The following is a 13701-nucleotide window of genomic DNA, read 5'->3' as shown; positions in this document are numbered from 1 at the left end:
CATTGTAATGTGTTTTAGTATCCTCATATAATAATGCGTAATTGACGTGAGATACCGCTACATTGACATTCCTGTGCTATAGAACTTCTCATGGAAAGCAATTAAGATTCTGTATTATTTAATTAGCCAATCTGAAAGTACAAAGAAAAAAACCTGAAAATACAAACACAATTAACATAGAAGAAAGTACAAACATGCCGAATATAAAAGAATCCATGTGGTCCAAATCTTAAAAGCTAATCAGCGACATACATCTGCCAATTGCTGAAGTGAAAGATGCAAACTCGAATTTTATTACATGCAAATTAAACACACACAAAAACATCAACTGCAATTTTATGAACATCAACTTGGGTATTGTTTGATTTTCAAAAGAGCAAATAAGAAGCCAATCTACATCACTCTTGTGGTCGAAACAAGACGAACAAGTTCCCAACCCCAAACTCATGAGTAAAATCTTCAATCCCAGGACTTGTTTCTGCAAAATATATAATAAGACAAAAACAATATTGTAATTAACAGACAATTTATATGGCTTTACATCCATTAACAGAGATGTGTACGAGAACAATTTCTTGAACACAAGTGCAATATTCCAAATCATTAAGTTTAGGAAAGTCAATGAAAGGATAAAAGATACTTACGTATATTTCTTACATCTCTCGTCGACGAGTAGCATCCTTGGATGATCCACACCTCCTTCTTTTATGGACTCTCTAAACTTCTCTGAAACAATATAAAATCTGAATCGTTGTAGTTTAGTAAGGTGCTCAATACCCTGTGGCAATGTTTCTAATGTCAAGCAACGGCGAATGCTTAAGAACTCGAGATTTGGCATCGCCCCTTTTTCTATAGTTATCTTATTTAATAATGCGAGATTCCATAACCACAAATGCCGAAGCTTCACAAAGCCTCTGTTGAAACATAACTCTTTCCTAACAGAGGCATTATTAAGGGAAAGAGAAAGTAGAGAGGGCAATGCTTCAATATGAGGTAGTAAATCTTCTTCAAGTCTGGACCCTTGCAGGTTCATATATGTGAGAGAGTGGAGCGAACAAAACCAATGTGGAACCTTTTCCAGTTTGCCGACCAATTCAAGTCTATCAAGGTAGGGAGACGGTGAAGACAATGCGTCAACTCGAAGAAATTCCTCTCCATGAGATACAAATAAAAACAAGCGGGAAAGGACCTTCATCTCTTGAATTGAGGCACATAGGTCCTCCTCGTCTCTTTCTTTCACATTTGTAATGCCAAGGAATTTAAGCTGGGTCATACTTCCAATAAGTCTAATAATGTTTCCTTCTGATTCAATACGTAACAAAGATTGCAATTTCTTCATCTTCCTAATACTTGATGGTATTCTTACCCCAATTACCTTTCTGGAAATCTATCCTGGAAATCCCTCTTGGAACCTCCCCACAAGTAAATGGCGCAAGTTTAGCAACTTGGAACTCTTGGAAGTGCCTCTATTTTTGTCTCCGTGATGTTCAAGGTCTGAAGGTTGCCGAGCTGTCCAATGGATTCTGGAAGCTCCGTAATTGGAGTTCCAAACAAATTTAAATATTTTAAATTAAATAAGGACGTTAGATTGTCTGGCAGATAATCAAGTGGGCACAACTACAAAAAGTGAAAAAGACGACCAGAAAACAACGACGGTCTAAGTGAAAACCGTCGTGGTTTATAAAAAGACGACGGTTCTAAAAACACCGTCGTGTAATACAACCTTAGACAACTAAAAAATGGAGATTCAAATGGTTGTTCAAAAACAACGACGTACATAATTAAACAACCGACGTCTATTTGAAACAGATTTCCGCAGTGTAAAATCAATGCCAACAAAGAACGGCAGAAGTTATGAATCGACCGACGTAGAAAGTAAAGACGACGATTTCAATAAAAACTGCCGTTTTTCCTCATAAAATAACACGACGAGGTTTTCGTATAAGACGCCGTATAATTACAAACAAATCCACGGCTTTAAAATACAAAATATCGCCGTATTAAATTAATTTACAACGACGGAAAATATAAATATATCGACGTCATTCTCGTATAGTTCTACGACGTTATCTTTAAATCGTACAATAAAATTTAACGTCGTATTTATTCATTTTATACGTCGTACCTTTAATTTTAACGGTCGTCTTAATAAGAATTTTTGTTAACAATTTTTTTCTTTGATTTTCTTATCCTACGTCGGTAGATCTACTTAATGACAAGAATTGAAATAACCACGACGGTTTATATAGAACACCGCCGACATAATCAGATTTGTCTGAGATCCCAAGGGTTACGAAATCTTACCAGATGGAACTCTGTTCCACATCATAATCTTAACAGATGACACAGATTTGCAAATATTGCGTCGTGTTAGTTTACAAATTCTAGAACATTAATTTCCCTCATTTTAAATTTCCTCGGGAAAGAAAAATCTATTTATCACGCTTTGTAATTGAAAACTAAAACTGAAAGAATACGGGAAAAAAAACTCTATTTATAATTTAAAAATAAAATCCACGTCGGTTGTAGTACACTTAACGACGTTTAACAAAATAATCTACGTCGGTAATTATAAATCTACCGCCATCTTACCTTAATATAGACGACGAGAAAAGACGACGGTAGAACAGAAAACCGCCGTTGTTTCAGTTTCTTTAACAGTTTGGTCCTTTATCTTTCTGCAGGACTTGTATAGTTCAAAGCATTGACAATGTCTTCATCATATCTCCCAGAAACTACTGATTCAATTGCTCATGCTTTAGAGGCCATCTGAAGCCATTTCTATTCTTTATCGCATTCTTGAAACCCATCTTCTTCTTCTGAAGCTCTACGGATAAAGGAAGAGGCTATCACAAATCCGACGAATCTTCTTAGGCAAGAAAATCAAGCAGAGGATCAGGCACATCTGATCTTCAGATTTCCCTGAGAAGCGAACTTTCCTTCGACAGCGAGTGGAGGCCAGGCTTGCATCTCTTTTGATGGAAAGCAAGGAGTATTCAGAAGCACTAAGTGTCCTATCAGGCTTGATCAAGGAAGTGAGAAGGCTAGTTGACAAGCTTCTTCTTGAGAAAGACATCCAAATTATTGTCTTTGAGATGTGAGAGACAGTGTCTCTGAGAGAGGAAGAACTTGGAACCCTAAATGTAAACCGCGAAAATGAATGAAAGCGACAAATTTATAGAATAAATTTTTAAAACCAACGGCGGTCCTTACCAAAAAACCGCCGTTTAAATTGTAAAATCAACATCGGTATTACTGACGTATATTACAGAACTCCACGTCGGTACATTAATAATCACGACGTCTTAAATAATCTACCATGACGCGAGTTATTACTTATGTACTTTAATTTTTGAGTTTACTACGACGGTACCTACAACACTACTGTCGTATTTATTTACCACGTCCGAAGTTAAATTTACCGTCGTATTTTGTACTTTATACGTCGTAGTTATATGTAACCGCCGTATTATTTTTTTTGAAATGGTTTTATATGTAAGCAACTTTTCGTCTACTTGACTTACACATTCGTTGTTTTTATATTCTTATTTTATTTAAATCTGTCATCCAAAAAAGAAACTTTACATATTGCAGAATATTAATTTCCTTCGTTTTAAATTTCCTCAGGAAAAAAAACTCTATTTATAACGCACTGTAATTGAAAAATAAACTGAAAGGTCACGGGAAAAAAAATTCTATTCATAATTTAAAAATTAAAATCCACGTCGGTTATATTAAACCTAACGACGTTAAATGAAATGATTCCACGTCGAACGAAAAATATTGCGTCGTGTTAGTTAAAAACGACGTAGTTAAATGTAACCGCCGTATTATTTTTTTGAAATGGTTTTATATGTAAGCAACTTTTCGACTTACACATGCACTGTTTCCAAACCCGATTAAAAATTTCAATCTCCCAGAGAAACCTTTTCGTCTTTTTTCCTTGTCAGAGCATTGTCAGAGTTTCTCATCGTCTTCCTCTCGTCTTCTTCGTCGTCTCTGAACTTAAACATCGATCATCTTCCTCTTGCTTTCATTGCACGCAAAAGGTAAGCTTTCATTTTCACTATTTTGGTTACTGTTTTGCATGCTCATACGTTTTTTGTTTGAAAAATCTTTTTACCTTTTTTCTGGCCAAAATCATTTTACTTCTTTCCAAGTTTGATAAAATATACAGACAAAGAGGGAAAGTTTCCAACTTTGAAGACAACTACCTCAACTAAATAAGACGACGGTAGACCACGACGGTTCGTCAGTTGTTCTAGCGTCGTCTGAAAATTGACAAAGTTGTTTTTAAAATAATAGTCTTTTTTTATATGCTTGTTTAATTGCAGGTTTGATTTCTCTGAACAATGGTTTTTGTTTTTCCCTTATTTGATAAAATATAAAGAAAAAGAAACTAGGGTTGGTATCTAATGTAGACGACAAAATATCTTATTGTTTTACGTCGTGTGAATGTTAATACCACGACGGTGTATTACTATTGACGTCGTATGAACATAAATACCACGACGTTATATAAATAATAGTTTTACCACGACGGTGTATTACTATTGACGTCGTGTGAACATATATACCACGACGTTATATAAATAATGGTTTTAAACATTTATTACGTCTGAGATTATTTCATTGCGTCGTCTAAAATCATATCATACGTCGTATTTTTTTAATACCGTCGTTTGTGTTCTTAATGTTTTCCTGAAATATTTTCACTTGCAGTTTTGTCTGTTAAAATGGTTTCTCAACAACAAACTAAGGATTCTGGCTCCAAGAAGCTTGGAATGGTAGCTCCTCAAGACAAGTCTTCGAAGGAGATGAAGTCTTCGAAGAAGATGAAGTTTGCTTCATCATCTGCTGAGACAGAACCAACCAGCCAGACAACAATCTCTGATGATTCAAAGACTGGTCGAGGTATGAGCACAATGCCTCGTGTTGTGAAGAGAAAGCTTCAGAAACTGAGGCCAATTGTTGAGTACAATAAAAGGGGGAAAGGTGTTGGCCAAGCACATATTGAGATGCAGTCGTATATTGGTGTGTTGGCACGCTCCAGGATCCCACTTGTGGACAAGAAATGGTCCCAAATCCCCAAGGATATAAAGGAGCAGATTTGGGAAGCAGTTGACATGGCTTTTGTCGTAGGCCAAGGGGGTAAGACCTCTGTTTTAGCTTCTGCTGCCAAGAAAGGGAAGGATTTCAAGTCTACACTAACGAGGCATTATATCCTTCCATACACCAATGACAGGGAGAAATTAAGCCAACCCCCTGAAACATATAAATTCATAGAGAAAGCACAATGGGATGCCTTTGTAGCTTCGAGGCTATCCAAAGATTTTGAGTCTGTGCATTCTCAACATGCACAGATTAGGGAGAAACTCGAGTACAATCATCGATTGTCTCGAAAAGGATATGCTGGATTGGAGGATCAATTGGAGGAAACCATGCCTGGGGTAGAAATTGATCGATCTACCTTATGGAAGAGAGCTAGACAGGACAAACATGGTAACATCCCTGATCCAAAGGTGGCAGAGAAAGCAAAATTAATTGTAAGCCTACTATCACTCTGTTTTAAATTTTTATTAAACTGTGAAATATTCTTATTACGTCGTATGTTATATTTTTCGTCGTGTGAATGATATTACCACGTCGACAAGTTTTTAAAAACGTCGTTAAAGGTCTAAATAGGAATCACTACTATGTTTTCTGTAATTATAGCATAAGACGTCGGTGGTTCATTTTCGCGTCGTGTGAATGATATTACCACGTCGAAACTTTTTTAAAAACGTCGTTAACGGTCTAAATAGGAATCACTACTCTGTTTTCTTTAATTATAGCATAAGACGTCGGTTGTTTATTCATTTCGTCGTTTTAAATAAATAACCACGTCGGTATAACTACCGTCGTGATAAGTTATAATAACGTCGGTTTATACGTTATTGCGTCGTGTGAAATTATATAATACGTCGTTTGTACATAAATAACCGTCGTGTATTTTTTTGTTTATCTTTGTTTTAGGATGAATTGCAGAAACAAGTCTCGGAAGGCAAAGTCAGAGTAGATGGCAGCAATGATGTGCTGACCATGGCTTTGGGCCCCGAGCATCCAGGCAGAGTGAGGGGAGTTGGTGCTGGTGTTTCCCCAAGGCAATATTTCAATTTGCCCAAACCACAGAGGGTGAGCTTTGACGACCGTTTGAAGGACAGTTTAAGAGTTCTCCTTCAAGAAGAGACTAAAAAGATGGAGGCTAAGGCAAGGGAAGAGGCCTTAAGGATGGAGGCTAGGACAAAACAATTGGTAGAGGCTGAGAGGGAGCATTTCCTGAGTCAGCTTTCCCAATTAATTCCCAATTTTGATCCAAGCATGCTTAAACCAAGAATTAGCCAAAGCCCCAAAAATCCAATGTCTGACAAAGCTAGCTGCTCTGGAGGTGATGTGAGATCCCTACATTTGGAGGATGATACTGCCAAAATGGGGAAACATCAGCCAGATGAAGAGAAGGAAGAAGAAAAAAAAGATGAAGAGAAGGAAGAAGAAAAGGAGAAAGAAGATGAAGAAAAGCATGACGACAAGGTATGTTCACATAACTTTGCCTTTTTTATTTGTTTTTCAAAATTTCAGACGTCGATATTTTTATTTAATCCGTCGTTTGTTTACAACTTAGACGGCGGAATTTTTTTAAGACGTAATAAAATATTTAAACGACGGTTTTTGCACCGTCGTTTAAATGGTTTCAGACGACGCTTTATTCATAAAACCGTCGTCTTTATTGAATTACCACGACAGTTTTTTCACCGTCGTTTAAATACTTTTAAGACGACGTTTTATTCCTTAAACCGTCGTCTTTATTGAATTACCACGTCATTTTTTTTATTTCTTTAAACAGGTTATTGAAGTTGGTGATTATTCAACTATGGAGGCGCCATCTTCTTTAAAAACCCTTTGTCGTTTTTTGGAAACGACACTCCTTCCTGAGGATAAGACACTCCAATTTACAATTGATAAGGAGGTGTTTGGTGGTGAGCGCGATACCTTCCTCCTGCCTGAAGATATTACACAATTTGCAGGCACGGAAGAAATTGGAGCTACTGTATTGGCTGTATATATGAGGTTTGTACTTCTAAAATAATACCTCGTTGGTTTATATATTGAGTCGTCTTAACTAACTAACCACGTCGTCTTAACTAACTACCGTCGTGATAAATATATTATAACGTCCTCATCTATTTCAGTACGTCGTGTGAAATATTATAATACGTCGTTTTTTTATACATAACCGTCGTGTTTTTTTGTGCTGACTTGTTTATATTATTTTATGTATTTAGGTACTTACACGATGTTTTGAAACAAGCCAATATGTGCAGCATGGTTGGCTTTATCGACCCTGCTACAGTTAGTGCCAACTCTGGCACAATAACTGAAAGATCACGACTGGTAGCAGCTCGACTTCAGAAGACAGACGGTGAACAGATTTTCATGATGCCTTACAATCCAGGGTTAGTCTCCTTAGGATTTTGTTTTTATGATTTTCAATAAATGACAGCTTATAAACTAACCACGTCGGTGTTTTATTTTATTTAGTCGTTTGAAACTACTAACCACGTCGGTATTTATTTATCGTCGTGATAAATATATAATGTCGTCGTTATCTACTTTATTTCGTCGTGTGAAATACTATAATACGTCGTTTTTGTAAATAACCGTCGTTTTTATATTAATTTTGTGCAGCCGTCATTGGATCTTGCTGATTGTAAGAGCAAAGAAGGAGACCGTCTATTTTCTGGATCCTCTGCCAGGTCATTGTGTGGTCGACGAAGAGGCGAAAAACATCGTGAACAATGCTTTAAAAATATATAATACCCACATAGCCCGAGCAGGACGTAAAAATGTAATTTGGAAAACTCTCTCAGGCACACCAAAGCAACCCAGCAATGTCGAATGCGGGTATTATGTGATGCGCTTCATGAGGGACATCATCATGGATCCTTCCTTGGGGTTTGAGTATAAGGTAAGAAGAAATTACCTTCATACATTTCACGTCGTTTTTTGTATTATCAACGACGGTCATGTAAAATTAACGTCGTTGAATGGATATACTACGTCGGTTATGAAAAATATCGTCGTTTGTGATTGAATTTCTTTTTATTTATAAACCCTAATAGTCATTGTTTATGCAGTATGCCAAGGGAAACCAGGAAGCTTCATACCCCCAAGAAGCCATTGATGAAGTCCGGAATGAATGGGCAGAGTTTGTTTTCCAAATTATTAAACAGGGCAATTATTGAACACTTGATATTTATGTATAATGTACAAATTTTCTCTATAATATGTAATGTAAAAATTTGTTGAGGTTTTCTTAAATTAAAAAAAAAACAAACATACAAATTGCTTAACCGACGTGTAATACTTTTCCAACGACCTAATAAAGTCAAAAACCGTCGTATTTTGTTGTTTCGTGTTTTAAACAAATACGACGTAAAAATATAGTTAGACGACGTTCTTTGAACAATTGAGTCGTTTATGGTTTACAACATCTTCAATTTCTTAAGGGTTCAGGGTATCATCGACGACGTTTATGTAACGACAGCGGTTAAGTCGTGGAATATATATTTTACGTCGTATAGTTAAATAGCCGCCATGGTTTCTCATTTTAACGACGTCATTTTAACGACTTAGTAGTTTATTACAATTTACAACGTCTACAATTTATTAACACCGACGTGGTTTGTTGTTGTGGTAAGAATATTTTATTATTTTTATATCAAAATATTCAAAATAAATTTAAAATAAATCAGAAAATTGAAAAGTCAACTCCTATGAAGTCATTGATATATTTTCTTCCACATAAACCTTGAAAAAATTCATTTTGAATAACAAAAATTTAAAATGACCATCCAAAACAAAATTGTTTTGATGAGTCATAAAATCACTTCTAGTTTTATGGTTTAGGGTTTAGAGTCTAGGGTTTAGAGATTAGGGTTGTTATTTATTGGGGTTTATTTTTAAAGTATAATTTTTGGGTAGTCTAGGGTATATGTTAGGCTTTAAAACCATAAACCTTTTATAAACTTAATTTTTTAAATTGTATAATTTAGTTTTATGGGTTTAGGGTATTAATTTTTAACGACGGTGGTTGCGTCGTGGAATACATATTTTACGTCGTACAGTAAAACATACGACATGGTTTACGCTTTAAACGACGTCATTTTAATATGTAAGTCAGTTTATATAATTTACAACGTCTTTAATTTCTTAACACCGACGTGGTTTTTCAGTCGTCGTTATATAAAAAATTCAAAATAAATTTAAAATTAATCCGAAAAATGAAGCTTCAAAATGAACGGCCTTACGTTCTTAATCCGAAAAATGAAGTTTCCGTCGTGGAATATTAAATTTACGTCGGTACTTGTAGAACTTTCGCCTTGGTTTTTCTTTCGACGTTTTAAAACGCGCGAGCTCTAAAAATTTTCGCGCGACCTAAATTTTTTTAGATTTGGCTCTTATTCTTATACTTCGAACCCTGAAACCTAAAATTTTCAGATTTCGCGCGACATAACATTTCGCTCTCACTTCTGCTCTAATTAAAAGTTGCACTCTCCAGGCTCCGTCGAATCTGTGAGCTCGTCCAACCTATAAGTACAAACCCTATCTTCCCCTTGTAAATTCATTGAATGATATTAGGTTGTTTTGTTAAAGGGTTTTATGTGTATGCTTTGCGATCTGTTAATAATGTGCTTATAGGTATGGGTTCATGGATTTTCTGTTTAATGGGTTCATGGATTACATTATCTGTTATGTTGAATTGGGAATGGATTTAATTTTGTCGTATCTTTTAATCACCCTATGTTATGTTGAATTGGGAATGGATTTATTGTTTTCATGCTTGGTTTCATGTATATGTTGGTTTCTTGCTTGGTTTCATATATATATTGTGTTCTTAATGGGTTTTGTGTTCTTGAAAATAAACTGAGACACGACGAATTTTAAGGCATACGACGACGATTACACGACGGTTTTTTTACACTACCGTCGTTGTATTACTTGTACACGACGGTTTTTTCATAAACCGTCGTTTGTATTACTTATAATAGACGACGTCTGTTGAAAATCCGTCGTCTATATATGCCAAATACGTCTGTTTTTGTTTAAAACCCGTCGTCTCTGTTGTGTATTACTTGCGATTAGATCATTGTATAATCTGCTATAGTGATGGTCATTGCCTGTATTTTCACTTTATTATAGATAATAGGTTATAGTGTCGGAGATGGATAAGTCATGGATGCACTCGGATAGAAGATCGAAGGCATATGAATGGATAAGTCATCAAGACTGCTTATCCAAAATTTAGAAAGAGAACAAAGTGGCTGCAGGATAAGCACAATAGCACTTTCATTCAATGGCTACGCTTCAAGGTATATGTTGTTGAATAACATATTTCTCTTTTAATTTTCTTCTTATTTCTATGTTAGATTGAATTAAGATTTGATTAATTTGCAGGTTCAAAGTGAACTTGAGGAAGACAATAATGGCGTATCAGAAAATTTAAGATGGCTAGCAGCTGGTCCAAACATGGCAGTGCCATTATATAGGAGCTATCTTATTAAAGGTATTAAATTCAATATCAAGGCACAAGATGATGTGCGGACAACTCAAAATAGTGGAGTTTATTTACTTGCACATACCATGCAAGTTGCTAGTGCCAAGGATAAAAATCCAATTCTCTCAAATATGGGTTTCTATGGTGTCATTCAAGAAATTTGGGACCTTGACTACCAAAAGTTTACAATCCCAGTCTTTAGGTGTGATTGGATAGATAGTTCTGGTCTTGTAGTCGACGAACTTGGATTTACCCTTGTAGATTTGAGTAAAATTGGACATAGGAATGACCAATTTGTTTTGGCTTCTCAAGTCAAACAAATATTTTTTGTTGACGACCCGATGCATCGTGGTTGGTCGGTAGTGTTATCAATGCCTAATAGAGAATATAATGATGTTATTGGTGATGAAGTCTTAGGTGATGTGATAATTGAGTGTGAGCCATTTACTAGAGGGATGCCAAATGTTGACACATTTGATGAACTGGTGGGTGAGTTAGGTGCTCAAAATATTCGAGGTGGGTGTGAAGATATATGGATTGAATGATGCTTATGTAATTGGCAGTGTATGACATTCATTTTATAATATATTGTAATGTGATTTCTTCACTTTCATTATACAGGTTTTGGCCACAAAACAATCAGTGCAAAAAATACTGGATCCAGATTACATCATTATATTCTGCATAAAAAACAACGTCTGTTCAAATAAAACACGACGTTATGGTGAACCATTTATTCAACATATTTACCGACGTCTTAAAGCAACGTAACAATGAAGAACCACGACGCTATTGTGAAGCAATTATCCAGGATATCACGTCGGGGAAGGATTAAGAACCGCCATGTAATTCAAAATAACATGACTCCAATCCCATAATAACGACGTCTAAAAAACGAGATATATAATCTGAACGTTAAAAAATACGACGTCATCATACATTTTCCACGTCGCAAGTTCTTTTATAAACGAAGAGGAACGAAATGAATTCCGACGGAAATTCATTATAACCGCCGTCTAATAATAATTAAACGACGTTATTTGTAATACGGCTCTCATCATAATCTACGCCGTCTATATGTTCTGTAATACGGCTCTCATTTATTTGGAACCGACGTTGTTTAGAAGTTCAACGTCGTCTATATTATTAAGTGCGTCGTGAGTAATGAATACATATAAATACAACGTCGACTATATAAATGTATACGTCGTAAATAATGACACTGACAACTATTTCCACGTCATCTTTTTTAGAAAAATCGAAGTGGAAAATTTATTTCACGACGGTTTTTTATAAATAAGAGACGTAGTAGATTTCAATAACGTCGTCTTCTCATGTATTTAAAGACGTCATATTTTTTCTTGTCGGGTAAATTATATTTAACGGCGTAGTATTTTAGTTGTCGTCGTTGTATGTATATCTTGCGGCCTTGTTCTTTTAATATGTGTCATATTTTTCCTTTTTAACGACGGTGATTTTTTTGAGTTGGTCGTCTATTCTCATCCTCGACTATTTTCTAGAACTTTAGCAGACTAAACACGTCTGTTTTTATTTTTTTCCGACGTTGTTTTATTTAACAACGTCTAATATTTATCGTCGTTGTTTGTTTCTGAAAATAGGACGTATAAATTTTGTAATACGACTCTCATATATTTGTAACCGACGTTGTTTAGTTTTTCAACGTCTACTCTATTAACATATACGTCGTAAATAATGACACTGACAACTATTTCCACGTCATCTTTTATCGAAAAATCGAAGTGGAAAATTAATTTTACGACGGTTGTTTTTATATATGCGACGTAGTAGGTATCAATAACGTCGTCTTCTAATGTATTTAAAGACGTCATATTTTTTATTGTCGTGAAAATTATATTTAACGTCGTCGTATTTGTATTTTCGTCGTTGTATGTCTATCTTGCGGCCTTGTTCTGTTAATATGTGTCATATTTTTCCTTTTTAACGACGGTTTTTTTAGAGAGTTGGTCGTCTATTATCATCCTCGATTGCTTTTTTTAGATCTTTTTGCAGTACAAAGACGTCGTTTTGTATTTGTTGATGACGTTGTATATTTTAACAACGACGGTTATTTAGCGTCGTGGTTTATGAGGGAAAAGATGACGGTGGATTCCACGACCATTGAAAAACCCAATACACGACGGTGATTTACCGTCGTCTTTTTGCTTTTTTGTAGTTGTGGGGACATACTCCAAATCTAGAACCTTCAACAATTTAAGGTCAAAAGGTAATTTATTTGAGAAAGAGAATGAGGATACTCCAGTGGCAAAGACAAGAAACGAACGGAGCCGTGATATACCTGTGCATGATCCAATTTCCCCCTTAGTTGTTTGAATTGACAAACAGAGTGCCCCAGTTTCACTCCCATCATGTATAGCACAAAACTTTTCTTTTTTTGCTATAGACAGAGCAAACTCCCTCAAAAGATCATGCATCTTACATGCTGGGATGGATCCTAGAAACCTTTCCTGTAGCATGTTACGAAAAATGAGTTCCGTAAGATAGCTATTTGCAACTTCTTCTGGCGTGAGCCCTTCGACATGTTCAACAAATCCTTCAGCGATCCACAATCTAATGAGCCTTATATTTATGATCACATGATCTTCAGGGAAAAGGGAACAATATAGAAAGCATTGCTTCAATCGGTATGGCAAATCATTAAAACTAAACAACAAGATGCGCATCTTCATAGGTTCTAACAAAGAATTGTTTGTTAGATGCCACTTTAAGCTGTTCACTACTACGATTTACTATTTGCGCGATGGAAGTTTGCGCGACGAAGACAATTTCGTCGCGCAAGGAGCACTTTTGCGTCGAAAAAAAGATTCCGTCGCGCATACAACAGACAACTAGCGCGACAAATAATTTCGTCGCGGAAAGAGTCTATGCGCGACGTAAATAAATGTCGTCGCGCAAAGGTTGTAAAGTCTATGTTATTGCGCCAAACTCTTGCGCGACGACAGAGATCGTCGCGCATGACTATATTGCGCGATAATTCCAGGTATTCGTCGCGCAAAGATGGACAGAATATTGGCTCCGATTATGGCGGTAAAAAAATTTTGCGCGACGAGAGTTTTCGTCTCAGAAGA

At 35.9% G+C, this 13701-nt stretch overlaps 1 long non-coding RNA gene across 1 annotated transcript; it reads right to left on the bottom strand.

Moving 5' to 3' along the window:
• LOC109949563 lies at window positions 321–873 on the bottom strand. Its single transcript, XR_002272015.1, has 2 exons — window positions 645–873; window positions 321–478 (listed from the first exon to the last, which is right to left on the bottom strand). It is a non-coding gene; the product is annotated as an uncharacterized LOC109949563 (long non-coding RNA).

The sequence above is a fragment of the Prunus persica genome, chromosome G6 (assembly GCF_000346465.2).
Source record: "Prunus persica cultivar Lovell chromosome G6, Prunus_persica_NCBIv2, whole genome shotgun sequence".
Classification (NCBI taxonomy): domain Eukaryota; kingdom Viridiplantae; phylum Streptophyta; class Magnoliopsida; order Rosales; family Rosaceae; genus Prunus; species Prunus persica.
Note: the sequence above shows the minus strand (reverse complement) of the source record. Positions and strands in the feature narration are given on the sequence as shown.